Genomic DNA, 15,063 nt, shown 5'->3' on the forward strand with positions numbered 1-15,063 from the left:
GTGTGTATAACAACGACACCAGTCAGTCAGGTGTGTTTAACTGCGAGACCAGTCAGTCAGGTATGTTTAACTATGAGACCAGTCAGTCAGGTGTGTATAACTACGAGACCAGTCAGTCAGGTGTGTATAACTACGAGACCAGTCAGGTGTGTTTAACTACGAGACCAGTCAGTCAGGTGTGTATAACTGCGAGACCAGTCAGGTGTGTATATTCCAGCTACCGTCTCCTACCGGTTGACGCTGAATAGGACAGAGACAACTGAACTCTATATCTACTGAGGCAGATAGAATAGGACAGAGACAACTGAACTCTATATCTACTGAGGCAGATTATGGACAAGAGGTCAAGGGGTTCCCTATTGTCTGGCTGAACACCTAACACACACACACACACACACACACACACACACACACACACACACACACACACACACACACACACACACACACACACACACACACACACACACACACACACTTTGTAGGAGCAACTGGACGTAGTACATTGGGGCAGGGGGGAACAGATGGAACAGAGAGAGCAGATGGAACAGAGAGAGCAGATGGAACAGAGAGAGCAGACGGAACAGAGAGAGGCGCAGCGGTCTAAGGCACTGCATCTCACTGCTAGATGCGTCACTACAGACCCTGGTTCGATTCCAGGCTGTATCACAACCGGCTGTGAATGGGAGTTCCATAGGGTGGCGCACAATTGGCCCAGCGTCGTACGGGTTTGGCCGGGGTAGGCCGTCATTGTAAATAAGAATTTGTTCTTAACTGACTTGCCTAGTTAAATAATAACATTTAAAAAAGAACAGGGGAAAGTCCCCTCTTTCTTGTCCCATGGACAGCTGGAAGGCAGACATTCCTTCCTCTCAGCTCCAAACAAAGAGAGCAGCCTCTGTCTGACCAGCCCAAAACCCCTCCCACACACACACGAGAGACAGACCCGGTCATAAATTACACCCTCACACATGCTGTTCCAAACACTGCACGACATTCCACTGCATGTACTCTGTTCCAAACACTGCGTGACATTCCCACTGCATGTGCTCTGTTCCAAACACTGCGTGACATTCCCACTGCATGTGCTCTGTTCTAAACACTGCGTGACATTCCCACTGCATGGGCTCTGTTCCAAACAATGCGTGACATTCCCACTGCATGTGCTCTGTTCTAAACACTGCACTACATTCCCACTGCATGTGCTCTGTTCCAAACACTGCACTACATTCCCACTGCATGTGCTCTGTTCCAAACACTGCGTGACATTCCCACTGCATGTGCTCTGTTCCAAACACTGCGTGACATTCCCACTGCATGTGCTCTGTTCTAAACACTGCGTGACATTCCCACTGCATGGGCTCTGTTCCAAACAATGCGTGACATTCCCACTGCATGTGCTCTGTTCTAAACACTGCGTGACATTCCCACTGCATGTGCTCTGTTCCAAACACTGCACGACATCCCACTGCATGTGCTCTGTTCCAAACACTGCATGACATTCCCACTGCATGTGCTCTGTTCTAAACACTGCGTGACATTCCCACTGCATGTGCTCTGTTACAAACACTGCATGACATCCCACTGCATGTGCTCTGTTCCAAACACTGCATGACATTCCCACTGCATGTGCTCTGTTCCAAACAATGCGTGACATTCCCACTGCATGTGCTCTGTTCCAAACACTGCACTACATTCCACTGCATGTACTTCTGTTCCAAACACTGCACGACATTCCACTGCATGTGCTCTGTTCCAAACACTGCACTACATTCCCACTGCATGTGCTCTGTTCCAAACACTGCATGACATTCCCACTGCATGTGCTCTGTTCCAAACACTGCGTGACATTCCCACTGCATGTGCTCTGTTCCAAACACTGCGTGACATTCCCACTGCATGTGCTCTGTTCTAAACACTGCGTGACATTCCCACTGCATGTGCTCTGTTCCAAACACTGCGTGACATTCCCACTGCATGTGCTCTGTTCTAAACACTGCGTGACATTCCCACTGCATGTGCTCTGTTCCAAACACTGCGTGACATTCCCACTGCATGTGCTCTGTTCCAAACACTGCACGACATCCCACTGCATGTGCTCTGTTACAAACACTGCACGACATTCCACTGCATGTGCTCTGTTCCAAACACTGCACTACATTCCACTGCATGTACTCTGTTCCAAACACTGCACGACATTCCAGTGCATGTGCTCTGTTCCAAACACTGCACGACATCCCACTGCATGTGCTCTGTTCCAAACACTGCGTGACATTCCCACTGCATGTGCTCTGTTCTAAACACTGCGTGACATTCCCACTGCATGTGCTCTGTTCTAAACACTGCGTGACATTCCCACTGCATGTGCTCTGTTCCAAACACTGCATGACATTCCCACTGCATGTGCTCTGTTCCAAACACTGCACGACATTCCACTGCATGTGCTCTGTTCCAAACACTGCATGACATTCCCACTGCATGTGCTCTGTTCTAAACACTGCGTGACATTCCCACTGCATGTGCTCTGTTCCAAACACTGCACGACATTCCACTGCATGTGCTCTGTTCCAAACACTGCATGACATTCCCACTGCATGTGCTCTGTTCTAAACACTGCGTGACATTCCCACTGCATGTGCTCTGTTCCAAACACTGCATGACATTCCCACTGCATGTGCTCTGTTCCAAACACTGCACTACATTCCACTGCATGTACTTCTGTTCCAAACACTGCACGACATTCCACTGCATGTGCTCTGTTCAAAACAGAAGTAGGAATCCTCATCCACATCCAGTTTACTGATCTCTGTTCTGATGTTATTGCGGAAAACATTGTTCATAAAAAGTTAAGATAAGCCCTAAATAAATAAAATAAAACAATTTAAAAAATAATAAAATGTATTCAGGAGCCGGGAGGATAACAGCAAATATCTATTCCAGCTCCGTAACTAGTAACTAACACATTACATTTAGAAAGTAACCTGCCCAGTCCTGCAGGCACCACACATAAAGATGGGGACGGTCAATAGACTCACGGCCTGGGTAAACGCTGCGTTAGTGTGTAGCTATGCCAACCATAATTCCTTTAAATTGAGCTTTTCACATTAGCTGCTTTTACTGTGAGTCAATGTTTTACATTTCACGTAGTTCTGTCCTTGAGCTGTTCTTGTCTGGTAATGTTCTGTTTTATGTCTTGTTTCATGTTGTGTGGACCCCAGGAAGAGTAGCTGCTGCTTTCACAACAGCTAATGGGGATCCTAATAAAATACCAAAACACCAGTCTCAACATCAACAGTGGAGAGGCGACTCCGGGATACTGGCCTTCTAGGCAGAGTTCCTCTGTTTAGTCATCTTAAATCTTTTATTTTTATTGGCCAGTCTGAGATATGGCTTTTTCTTTGCGACTCTGCCTAGGAGGCCAGCATCCCGTAGTCGCCTCTTCACTGTTGACGTTGAGACTGGTGTTTTGCGGGTACTATTTCATGAAGCTGCCAGTTGAGGACTTTGAGGTCTGTTTCTCAAAACTAGACACACTAATGCACTTGTCCTCTTGCTCAGTTGTGCACCAGGGCCTCCCACTCCTCTTTCTATTCTGGTTAGAATCAGTTTGCGCTGTTCTGTGAAGGGAGTAGTACACAGCATTGTACGAGATCTTTTGTTTTATTGCAATTTCTCACATGGAATAGCCTTCATTTTTCAGAACAAGAATGACGAGTTTCAGAAAAAAATTATTTGTTTCTGGACATTTGGAGCCTGTAATCGAACCCACAAATGCTGATGCTCCAGATACTCACCTAGTCCAAAGGAGGCCAGTTTTATTGCTTCTTTAAATCAGAACAACAATTTTCAGCTGTGCTAACATAACTTGCGAAGGGTTTTCTAATATTCAATGAGCCTTTTAAAATGATAAACTTGGATTAGCTAACACATCGTGTCATTGGAACACAGGAGTGATGGTTGCTGATCAGCCGTTTCCAGCTACAATAGTCATTTACAACATTAACAATGTCTACACTGTATTTCTGATCAATTTGATGTTATTTTTAATGGACTTTTTTGTTGTTGCTTTTCTTTCAAAAACAAGGACATTTCTAAGTGACCCCAAACTTTTGAACGATATATATATATATATTTTTATTTCTTTCTTCTAGGTAGTTAACGTTAGCTAGCACTAGTTGGCTATATGCCAAAATGTCTGTATTTCTCCTCCTATAGCTTGGCCTAAATCTTTTTTCATTTAAAAAAAAATTGTGATCCAACATGTTTTCAGTTATTTTATTTCTATGACTGATCAAAACAACATTTTATTATGACTCGTTCTTGTCCCGCTGCAGAAGACTTGTGCTGTGAGAAATATATTTGGACCATCGAATCACGATACATATAAAACCGTGCTAAATCGTGAACACGTATAGAATCACAATACATAATCAGCCCCCAAAAAATATTGTTATAATATCGTATTGTGAGGTTCCTGGCAATTCAGAGCCCTACTCCCGAAGCTAAGACCAGCTAGGATCAACTTAGCCTTCAGACAATCCTGGCTGTCAACAACGACTGGGGGTAAAGGGAGGTAAACTGGGTAGTGTTCAGTCAAGAGAAAATGTTTTAAAAAACAGATTTTCGTTTTCCATTGCAAAACGTTTTGCTACGGTGTGCCCTAATGAACACAAGCCTAGCTATCAGTTTGTGCTGGAGTGCAAACTCCCTCCTCACCTAGGTCTACACATTCTCCTACACAGGCAGACATGTTGGGAGCCTGGTCACACTGCTGACATTCATTAACCTATATTAACCGTCATCACAGACAGCCGGCTTGTCATTCACCACCCACTGACAGGGCAACTAAACTCAATTGCTTTTAGTTTCACTGTGGTTGTAAACAGTGGACCTCAGACCTTCCTCTTGCCTAGCAGTACCTAATAAGGAAGTGAAGAGAGAGAAGTAAAACAACAAAGAGAGTCAAGGCCCTACAATCTACAAACTGCACCAAACTGAAACTTAAGGCACACACTGAAACTGAGCAAGTGCTGAAACACATATTTCAGAGCAACAGCTACACAGCAATAATCGACAGGTGTCCACACAGCAATAATCGACACGTGTACACACAGCAATAATCGACACGTGTACACACAGGCACACACACACACAAACGCCCTCCTCTGTCACTACTGGCTTTCTGGTGATCTAGCTGTGTCTGTGTGAGGAGCTCAGTGTGGCTGTGATGTGGTGTTCTGACCTTTATTTCCTTTGTTGTGTATTTATTTAGTATGGTCAGGGCGTGAGTTGGGTGGGCAGTCTATGTTTGTTTTTCTAGGTTTTGGGTATTTCTATGTTTCGGCCTAGTATGGTTCTCAATCAGAGGCAGGTGTCAGTAGTTGTCTCTGATTGAGAATCATACTTATGTAGCCTGGGTTCCACTGTGTGTTTGTGGGTGATTGTTCCTGTCTCTGTGTTTTGCACCAGATAGGGCTGTTTTTGGTTTTCCACGTTTATTGTTTTGTAGTGTTTATTGGTTTTTATTAAACATGAATCAATATAACCACGCTGCTTTTTGGTCCGCCTCTACTTCACCACAGGAAAACCCTTACACCCTGCTGAAAGATATCTTTGTCCTCACCTTTCAAAAGGAGCAGCAGCAGGAGCTAGTTAAATAATGTCTAGTTAAATAATGTCTAGTTAAATAATGTCTAGTTAAATAAAGTCTAGTTAAATAAAGGTTAGTTAAATAAAATGCTAGTTAAACTTACCTTTATTTAACTAGCCTTTATTTAACTAGCCTTTATTTAACTAGTCTTTATTTAACTAGTCTTTATTTAAGTAAAGGCTAGTTAAATAAAAGGAGCAGGAGTAGCATATTGGTTTCCTCTTCCCTGTGCAGGCCTGGGGCCAGGGGTTCAGTCTGGAGGGGCTGGCTAACAGTCATTCTCTCCTCCCTGTGCAGGCCTGGGGCCAGTGGTTCAGCCTGGAGGGGCTGGCTAACAGTCATTCTCTCCTCCCTGTGCAGGCCTGGGGCCAGGGGTTCAGCCTGGAGGGGCTGGCTAACAGTCATTCTCTCTTCCCTGTGCAGGCCTGGGGCCAGGGGTTCAGTCTGGAGGGGCTGGCTAACAGTCATTCTCTCCTCCCTGTGCAGGCCTGGGGCCAGTGGTTCAGCCTGGAGGGGCTGGCAAACAGTCATTCTCTCCTCCCTGTGCAGGCCTGGGGCCAGGGGTTCAGTCTGGAGGGGCTGGCTAACAGTCATTCTCTCCTCCCTGTGCAGGCCAGGGGTTCAGTCTGGAGGGGCTGGCTAACAGTCATTCTCTCCTCCCTGTGCAGGCCTGGGGCCAGGGGTTCAGTCTGGAGGGGCTGGCTAACAGTCATTCTCTCCTCCCTGTGCAGGCCTGGGGCCAGGGGTTCAGTCTGGAGGGGCTGGCTAACAGTCATTCTCTCCTCCCTGTGCAGGCCTGGGGCCAGGGGTTCAGCCTGGAGGGGCTGGCTAACAGTCATTCTCTCTTCCCTGTGCAGGCCTGGGGCCAGTGGTTCATCCTGGAGGGGCTGGCTAACAGTCATTCTCTCTTCCCTGTGCAGGCCTGGGGCCAGTGGTTCAGCCTGGAGGGGCTGGCTAACAGTCATTCTCTCCTCCCTGTGCAGGCCTGGGGCCAGTAGTTCAGCCTGGAGGGGCTGGCTAACAGTCATTCTCTCTTCCCTGTGCAGGCCTGGGGCCAGTGGTTCAGCCTGGAGGGGCTGGCTAACAGTCATTCTCTCTTCCCTGTGCAGGCCTGGGGCCAGGGGTTCAGCCTGGAGGGGCTCAGCCTGGAGGGGCTGGCTAACCGTCATTCTCTCCTCCCTGTGCAGGCCTGGGGCCAGGGGTTTGCCTGGAGGGGCTGGCTAACAGTCATTCTCTCTTCCCTGTGCAGGCCTGGGGCCAGTGGTTCAGCCTGGAGGGGCTGGCTAACAGTCATTCTCTCCTCCCTGTGCAGGCCTGGGGCCAGTGGTTCATCCTGGAGGGGCTGGCTAACAGTCATTCTCTCTTCCCTGTGCAGGCCTGGGGCCAGTGGTTCAGCCTGGAGGGGCTGGCTAACAGTCATTCTCTCCTCCCTGTGCAGGCCTGGGGCCAGTAGTTCAGCCTGGAGGGGCTGGCTAACAGTCATTCTCTCTTCCCTGTGCAGGCCTGGGGCCAGTGGTTCAGCCTGGAGGGGCTGGCTAACAGTCATTCTCTCTTCCCTGTGCAGGCCTGGGGCCAGGGGTTCAGCCTGGAGGGGCTCAGCCTGGAGGGGCTGGCTAACAGTCATTCTCTCTTCCCTGTGCAGGCCTGGGGCCAGTGGTTCAGCCTGGAGGGGCTGGCTAACAGTCATTCTCTCCTCCCTGTGCAGGCCTGGGGCCAGTGGTTCAGCCTGGAGGGGCTGGCAAACAGTCATTCTCTCCTCCCTGTGCAGGCCTGGGGCCAGGGGTTCAGTCTGGAGGGGCTGGCTAACAGTCATTCTCTCCTCCCTGTGCAGGCCTGGGGCCAGGGGTTCAGTCTGGAGGGGCTGGCTAACAGTCATTCTCTCCTCCCTGTGCAGGCCTGGGGCCAGGGGTTCAGTCTGGAGGGGCTGGCTAACAGTCATTCTCTCCTCCCTGTGCAGGCCTGGGGCCAGGGGTTCAGTCTGGAGGGGCTGGCTAACAGTCATTCTCTCCTCCCTGTGCAGGCCTGGGGCCAGGGGTTCAGCCTGGAGGGGCTGGCTAACAGTCATTCTCTCTTCCCTGTGCAGGCCTGGGGCCAGTGGTTCATCCTGGAGGGGCTGGCTAACAGTCATTCTCTCTTCCCTGTGCAGGCCTGGGGCCAGTGGTTCAGCCTGGAGGGGCTGGCTAACAGTCATTCTCTCCTCCCTGTGCAGGCCTGGGGCCAGTAGTTCAGCCTGGAGGGGCTGGCTAACAGTCATTCTCTCTTCCCTGTGCAGGCCTGGGGCCAGTGGTTCAGCCTGGAGGGGCTGGCTAACAGTCATTCTCTCTTCCCTGTGCAGGCCTGGGGCCAGGGGTTCAGCCTGGAGGGGCTCAGCCTGGAGGGGCTGGCTAACCGTCATTCTCTCCTCCCTGTGCAGGCCTGGGGCCAGGGGTTTGCCTGGAGGGGCTGGCTAACAGTCATTCTCTCTTCCCTGTGCAGGCCTGGGGCCAGTGGTTCAGCCTGGAGGGGCTGGCTAACAGTCATTCTCTCCTCCCTGTGCAGGCCTGGGGCCAGTGGTTCATCCTGGAGGGGCTGGCTAACAGTCATTCTCTCTTCCCTGTGCAGGCCTGGGGCCAGTGGTTCAGCCTGGAGGGGCTGGCTAACAGTCATTCTCTCCTCCCTGTGCAGGCCTGGGGCCAGTAGTTCAGCCTGGAGGGGCTGGCTAACAGTCATTCTCTCTTCCCTGTGCAGGCCTGGGGCCAGTGGTTCAGCCTGGAGGGGCTGGCTAACAGTCATTCTCTCTTCCCTGTGCAGGCCTGGGGCCAGTGGTTCAGCCTGGAGGGGCTGGCTAACAGTCATTCTCTCCTCCCTGTGCAGGCCTGGGGCCAGGGGTTTGCCTGGAGGGGCTGGCTAACAGTCATTCTCTCTTCCCTGTGCAGGCCTGGGGCCAGTGGTTCAGCCTGGAGGGGCTGGCTAACAGTCATTCTCTCTTCCCTGTGCAGGCCTGGGGCCAGTGGTTCAGCCTGGAGGGGCTGGCTAACAGTCATTCTCTCCTCCCTGTGCAGGCCTGGGGCCAGTGGTTCAGCCTGGAGGGGCTGGCTAACAGTCATTCTCTCCTCCCTGTGCAGGCCTGGGGCCAGGGGTTCAGCCTGGAGGGGCTGGCTAATAGGTCTTTAGGGGGGCGTCTTGAAAGGAACAGAACAGAACAGACAAAGGCCATGGTTTCCTGCAGGTTTTGTTTGCTAGATAGGCCGGGTGGTTTAGGGTTAGCAAATTTCCTGTATGAGGCTGAGAAACAGAACAGTGAACAGGCTGAGCCAGAAACACACAGTGAACAGACGCCCACACCCTAGCCTACACCCGCTCATTACCAAGGAGTAGCCTAGCCTACACCCACTCATTACCAAGGAGTAGCCTAGCCTACACCCACTCATTACCAAGGAGAAGCCTAGCCTACACGTGCTCATTACCAGGGAGTAGCCTAGCCTACACCCGCTCATTACCAGGGAGTAGCCTAGCCTACACTCGCTCATTACCAAGGAGTAGCCTACACCCGCTCATTACCAAGGAGAAACCTAGCCTACACCCGCTCATTACCAAGGAGTAGCCTAGCCTACACCCGCACATTACCAGGGAGTAGCCTAGCCTACACCTGCTCATAACCAAGGAGTAGCCTACACCCGCTCATAACCAAGGAGTAGCCTAGCCTACACCCGCTCATTACCAGGGAGTAGCCTAGCCTACACGCTCATTACCAAGGAGTAGCCTAGCCTACACGCTCATTACCAGGGAGTAGCCTAGCCTACACGCTCATTACCAGGGAATAACCTAGCCCCGCTCATTACCAAGGAGTAGCCTAGCCCCGCTCATTACCAAGGAGTAGCCTAGCCCCGCTCATTACCAAGGAGTAGCCTAGCCTAAACTTCTCTTTTACAACAATCACTTCACAACTCATGAAACACACACACGTTTCCTCGACAGTGGTGTAACACAGTAAGTCATACAAAGAGAAACCAGAAGTCTTTCTAACATACAGACCACACCGCTCACATCGAGCGAGCGTTGCAGAATAAATGTAAACATACATGTCATTCAGTCATTGCACCCACGTTGCCAACGAGCGTCTGAAATGCAAAGCACTAAAATAAAAGTCAGTTCTATTTGTGACGCTGAACACGGTGCAAGTCCTGCCTCTCCCATCTCCTCATTGGTTTATAGAAGCAGATACCCACGTGCCATCTCCTCATTGGTTATACCCACGTGGGTGATTGAAAGATGAACTGAGTTTGGTCGGTCGTCATGGTAACTATGAAATGCCAATCACCATATCAAGTCCAAAGAAGAAAAGGCCTGGAAGGAGAGATGACTAGAAACATTTTGGTTGACCGTTTTATGGGTAGATTAATTGTCAGAGTAAAGGACCTTGTGCATTTAAGGTAAAATAACAACCCAACATTTATATCCCAGGACAAATTAGCTAGCAACAGCAAGCTAGCTAAATAGGACAAATTAGCTATCAACAGCAAGCTAGCTAAATAGGACAAATTAGCTAGCAACAGCAAGCTAGCTAAATAGGACAAATTAGCTAGCAACAGCAAGCTAGCTAAATAGGACAAATTAGCTAGCAACAGCAAGATAGCTAAATAGGACAAATTAGCTAGCAACAGCAAGCTAGCTAGCTAAATTGCCATAAATGTTTAATGCTTTTTGACCAGTCCCCAAATGAATATAATTGGTTTAGAGTTCGTTTTGATATTTCAACCTGTGTGTCCTGATCGCTTTTGGTGTGCGAGGACAAAAACAATTTGTGCGCGATGGCGCGCGGCCGGTTTGGGTACGGTGTAACACAGACACAGCAGCCTGTTCTTTCTATGAGATGGCCCTCAGCAGCAGAAGTGAGAGCTTATCAGTGGTAGACAAAGAGAGCTGTGAGAGATTCATATGAAGCCAAGAGAATGGAAAACAAATCAGAGGCCAAACACAAAACAAGTGTTTGAGGACAAAAAGACAGTGTGTGAACAGACCAAACATGGGAATAAAACATCCACGGTCCTCTCCTTCTCCACTTCTCTCTCTCTCTCTCTGCTATACAAAGAGATGTCAGTTTGTTCTGGGCCAGAGCGAAGCCATTTTAACAGAACACATGTCTCGTCGCCCACTGACCCACACAGAGAGACCCGGCCTGTGTGAGATGAACTTTTAGCCCCCAAACTGTTTACTTCCTGTCCCCATCCTAAGAATCAGTGAGAGGTTTATTTCTGACCATTGATCAATGCTACGCTAGTAGAAAAGTCAAGAGGCTGAATCAGAGTTTATTTATTTTATCTTTATTTAACTAGTCAGTTAAAAGAACAAATTCTTATTTTCAATGACGGCCTAGGAACGATCTAAACTGCCTTGTTCAGGGGCAGAACGACAGATTTGTACCTTGTCAGCTCGGGGATTTGAACTTGCAACCTTCCGGTTACTAGTCCAACGCTCTAACCACTAGGCTACCCTGCCACCCCAGAGTAAAGGTGTTGCCTGTATACAGGCCTGGATCTTAGATCTATGTCTCAGAGGAAGAGAGTTTACTGTAACTAACTGGCTGTGTGCAATGAATTAACAAAACTAAGTTACACGATCAGTGGGAACTGCATCACTTCTCGTCTCTGTTCCCCTCCCCCCTCCTGACTGTCTGTGACTACTTCCTCTGGGGCTGCACACTCATCTACAGACAGGCGCACAACAAGAGGCTATGCCAGATGTCTGTGTAACATAATAAACATGTACTGTAGTGATTGGAGTACAGGCATGTAAGTACAACCACACTATGCATCCGTTTTCAAACACTGTACTACTATTTGAGGTTTTACTGTGCTAAGCTCTTTGAAGCCTGTTCGGCACAACAAGTCTCAGTATGCACACGTATAGGCCTACATTTCTGCTCAGTGGTCACCTCTATTACCCTGCCGGGACTTTGTTTGCATGTGGATGGAATAAGACTGTCAAGAATAATGGACTTTGAGGATTTGATATTCATGAAACCCTCCAGCAGAACAATCATCCGACTCATATATATATATATATATGATGTGCCCTGGGCTAACCTGTGACAATAACGTGTTATGGTGGAGCATATGAGGGATGGCTCGAGGAGAGGAATGGGATGGCTCGAGGAGAGGAATGGGATGGCTCGAGGAGAGGAATGGGATGGCTCGAGGAGAGGAATGGGATGGCTCGAGGAGAGGAATGGGATGGCTCGAGGAGAGGAATGGGATGGCTCGAGGAGAGGAATGGGATGGCTCGAGGAGAGGAAATTAAGGTTTGTTTGAAAACATCAAAGATCATTGAAAGATCCATTGGAGGAGGAACGATCTAAGCTACCTCCCTCTGACCACCTCCTCCAATGAGATTTGAGAGAAGAAAAAAAAAGAGGAGACAAGAACAGCGGAAACATGATTTACCGACTAGTAACTTTTTCAAGCAAGGCCACAGACTAAGGAGACCAAACCAGAGGATGAGAGATATGAAATAAAGATACATTAAACACGGGCTTGTAAAGCTGATAACGATATGTTCCTGCCAGGGATGTCATCTCTACGATATGTTCCTGCCAGGGATGTCATCTCTACGATATGTTCCTGCCAGGGATGTCATCTCTACGATATGTTCCTGCCAGGGATGTCATCTCTACGATATGTTCCTGCCGGGGATGTCATCTCTACGATATGTTCCTGCCGGGGATGTCATCTCTACGATATGTTCCTGCCGGGGATGTCATCTCTACGATATGTTCCTGCCGGGGATGTCATCTCTACGATATGTTCCTGCCGGGGATGTCATCTCTACGATATGTTCCTGCCGGGGATGTCATCTCTACGATATGTTCCTGCCGGGGATGTCATCTCTACGATATGTTCCTGCCAGGGATGTCATCTCTACGATATGTTCCTGCCAGGGATGTCATCTCTACGATATGTTCCTGCCGGGGATGTCATCTCTACGATATGTTCCTGACGGGGATGTCATCTCTACGATATGTTCCTGCCGGGGATGTCATCTCTACGATATGTTCCTGCCGGGGATGTCATCTCTACGATATGTTCCTGCCGGGGATGTCATCTCTACGATATGTTCCTGCCGGGGATGTCATCTCTACGATATGTTCCTGCCGGGGATGTCATCTCTACGATATGTTCCTGCCGGGGATGTCATCTCTACGATATGTTCCTGCCGGGGATGTCATCTCTACGATATGTTCCTGCCGGGGATGTCATCTCTACGATATGTTCCTGCCGGGGATGTCATCTCTACGATATGTTCCTGCCGGGGATGTCATCTCTACGATATGTTCCTGCCAGGGATGTCATCTCTACGATCTGTTTATCTGCTGGGAATGAGACTGGATGCAGCAACACACTCTGGTATATATGGGCCCAATTGGCAGAGGCACGTACACACACTCTGCCTGAGGACACAAACTCCTTGCTCTCCTTCCCGCTGGCGTTGGCTGCAGATGAAGGTGGGAGTGTGTGTGTGTGAGAGAGAGAGAGAGAGAGAACGTGAGCCTGAAACGAGCCCCCACGAGCTCTCCGTGACTCACGAGCGTTACACAAGACCGTAACCCTAACACGCGTACACAGGAGCCGATGCTAACCGGCACGCGGCAAACACACATCCACCCACACACGAGGACCATGTCGAGGACCACACACGAGGACCATGTCTCACTTTGTAGACTTGAAGGAAATTACACCAACTTCTATGCCTGTGCTTAGCACCTCCAAAGAATGAATCTATCAGCACTTCACTACCAGTCAGTTTTGCTGCGAGAGTTGGGATATAGGATTCGTATTTCTTTGTGCGCTTAGCAGCTACGAAACAAAAAAGAACAGAACATTTTTCTGCTGCAAATCGCAACTTGCACAATTACTAGTGATACTTGATTTTTGACTATTTATTTATTTGTGAATGTAAATGTACTCCAGCCACTGTTGTATCAGCTACTGTTGTTTCTACAGCTACTGTTGTATCAATATGTTTTGACCATGACAGTTTTACAATCCAGGGTAATTCCAAACAGTTTAGTCACCTCAACTTGCTCAATTTCCACATTATTCATTACAAGATTTAGTTGAGGTTTAGGGTTCAGTGAATGATTTCTAACTAACTTGCAGCTCTTTGTTGAGTGTTGCAGTCATTTCAGTCACTGTAGTAGCTGACGTGTTATAATGTTAAGTCATCCGTATACATAGACACGTGGCATGTCGTTAGTCATGATTCATTACCATTCAGCCATCAGATTTGCCACCAATGCTCCTTATAGGACACATCACTGCACTCTATACTCCTCTGCAAACTGGTCATCTCTCTCTGTATACCCGTCACAAGACCCACTGGTTGATGCTTATCTATAAAACCCTGTTAGGCCTCACTGCCCCTTATCTGAGATACCAACTGCAGCCCTCATCCTCCACATACAACACCCGTTCTGCCAGTCACATTCTGTTAAATGTCCCCAAAGCACACACATCCCTGGGTCGTTTGTCTTTTCAGTTTGCGACTAAAACGAGCTGCAACAAACACTCAAACTGGACAGTTTTATCTCAATTTCTTAATTCAAAGACTCAATCATGGACACTGACAGGTGTGGCTGCTTTGCGTGATGTATTGTTGTCTCTACCTTCTTGCCCTTTGTGCTGTTGTCTGTGCCTAGTAATGTTTGTACCATGTTTTGTGCTGCTGCCATGTTGTGCTGCTACCATGCTGTGCTGCTGCTACCATGTTGTGTTGCTACCATGCTGTGGTGTCATGTGTTGCTGCCATGTTAGGTTGTCGTCTTAAATCTCTCTTTATGTAGTGTTGTGTTGTCTCTCTTGTCGTGATGTGAGTTTTGTCCTATAATTTGTATTTATTTTATTAGTATTTTTAATCCCAGCCCCATCCCCGCAGGAGGCCTTTTGCCTTTTGGTGGGCCGTCATTATTAATAAGAATTTGTTCTTAACCTTTATTTAACTAGGCAAGTCAGTTAAATAAAAAAATAAAAAAGTAAAGATTGAAAAAAAGCAAGGGGCCTAAACAGCTACCCTGGGGAATTCCTGCTTCAACCTGGATTATGTTTGAGAGGTTTCCATTAAAGAACACCCTCTGTGTTCTGTTAGACAAGTATCTTTATCCACATTATAGCAGGGGGTGTAAAGCCATAACACATATGTTTTTTCCAGCAGCAGACTATGATCGATAATGCACTGAAGTATAACAAGACAGCCCCCGCAATCAATCTCTCAGACAATCAGTCATTTGTGTAAGTCCTGTGCTTGTCGAGTGTCCTTCCCTATATGTATGCTGAAAGTCGGTTGTCAATTTGTTTACCGTGAAATAGCATTGTATCTGGTCAAACACAATTTTTTCCAGAAGTTTACTAAGGGTTGGTAACAGGGTGATTGGTCGGCTA

The 15,063-nt window shown here is 48.3% G+C and overlaps 1 protein-coding gene across 1 annotated transcript in view; it reads right to left on the reverse strand.

Moving 5' to 3' along the window:
* LOC139414906 (sushi domain-containing protein 6-like) overlaps nt 1-15,063 on the reverse strand; it is a 54,375-nt gene that overhangs the window by 25,707 nt on the left and 13,605 nt on the right. The window lies entirely within an intron of this gene.

The sequence above is a fragment of the Oncorhynchus clarkii genome, chromosome 8, assembly GCF_045791955.1.
Source record: "Oncorhynchus clarkii lewisi isolate Uvic-CL-2024 chromosome 8, UVic_Ocla_1.0, whole genome shotgun sequence".
Lineage (NCBI taxonomy): Eukaryota > Metazoa > Chordata > Actinopteri > Salmoniformes > Salmonidae > Oncorhynchus > Oncorhynchus clarkii.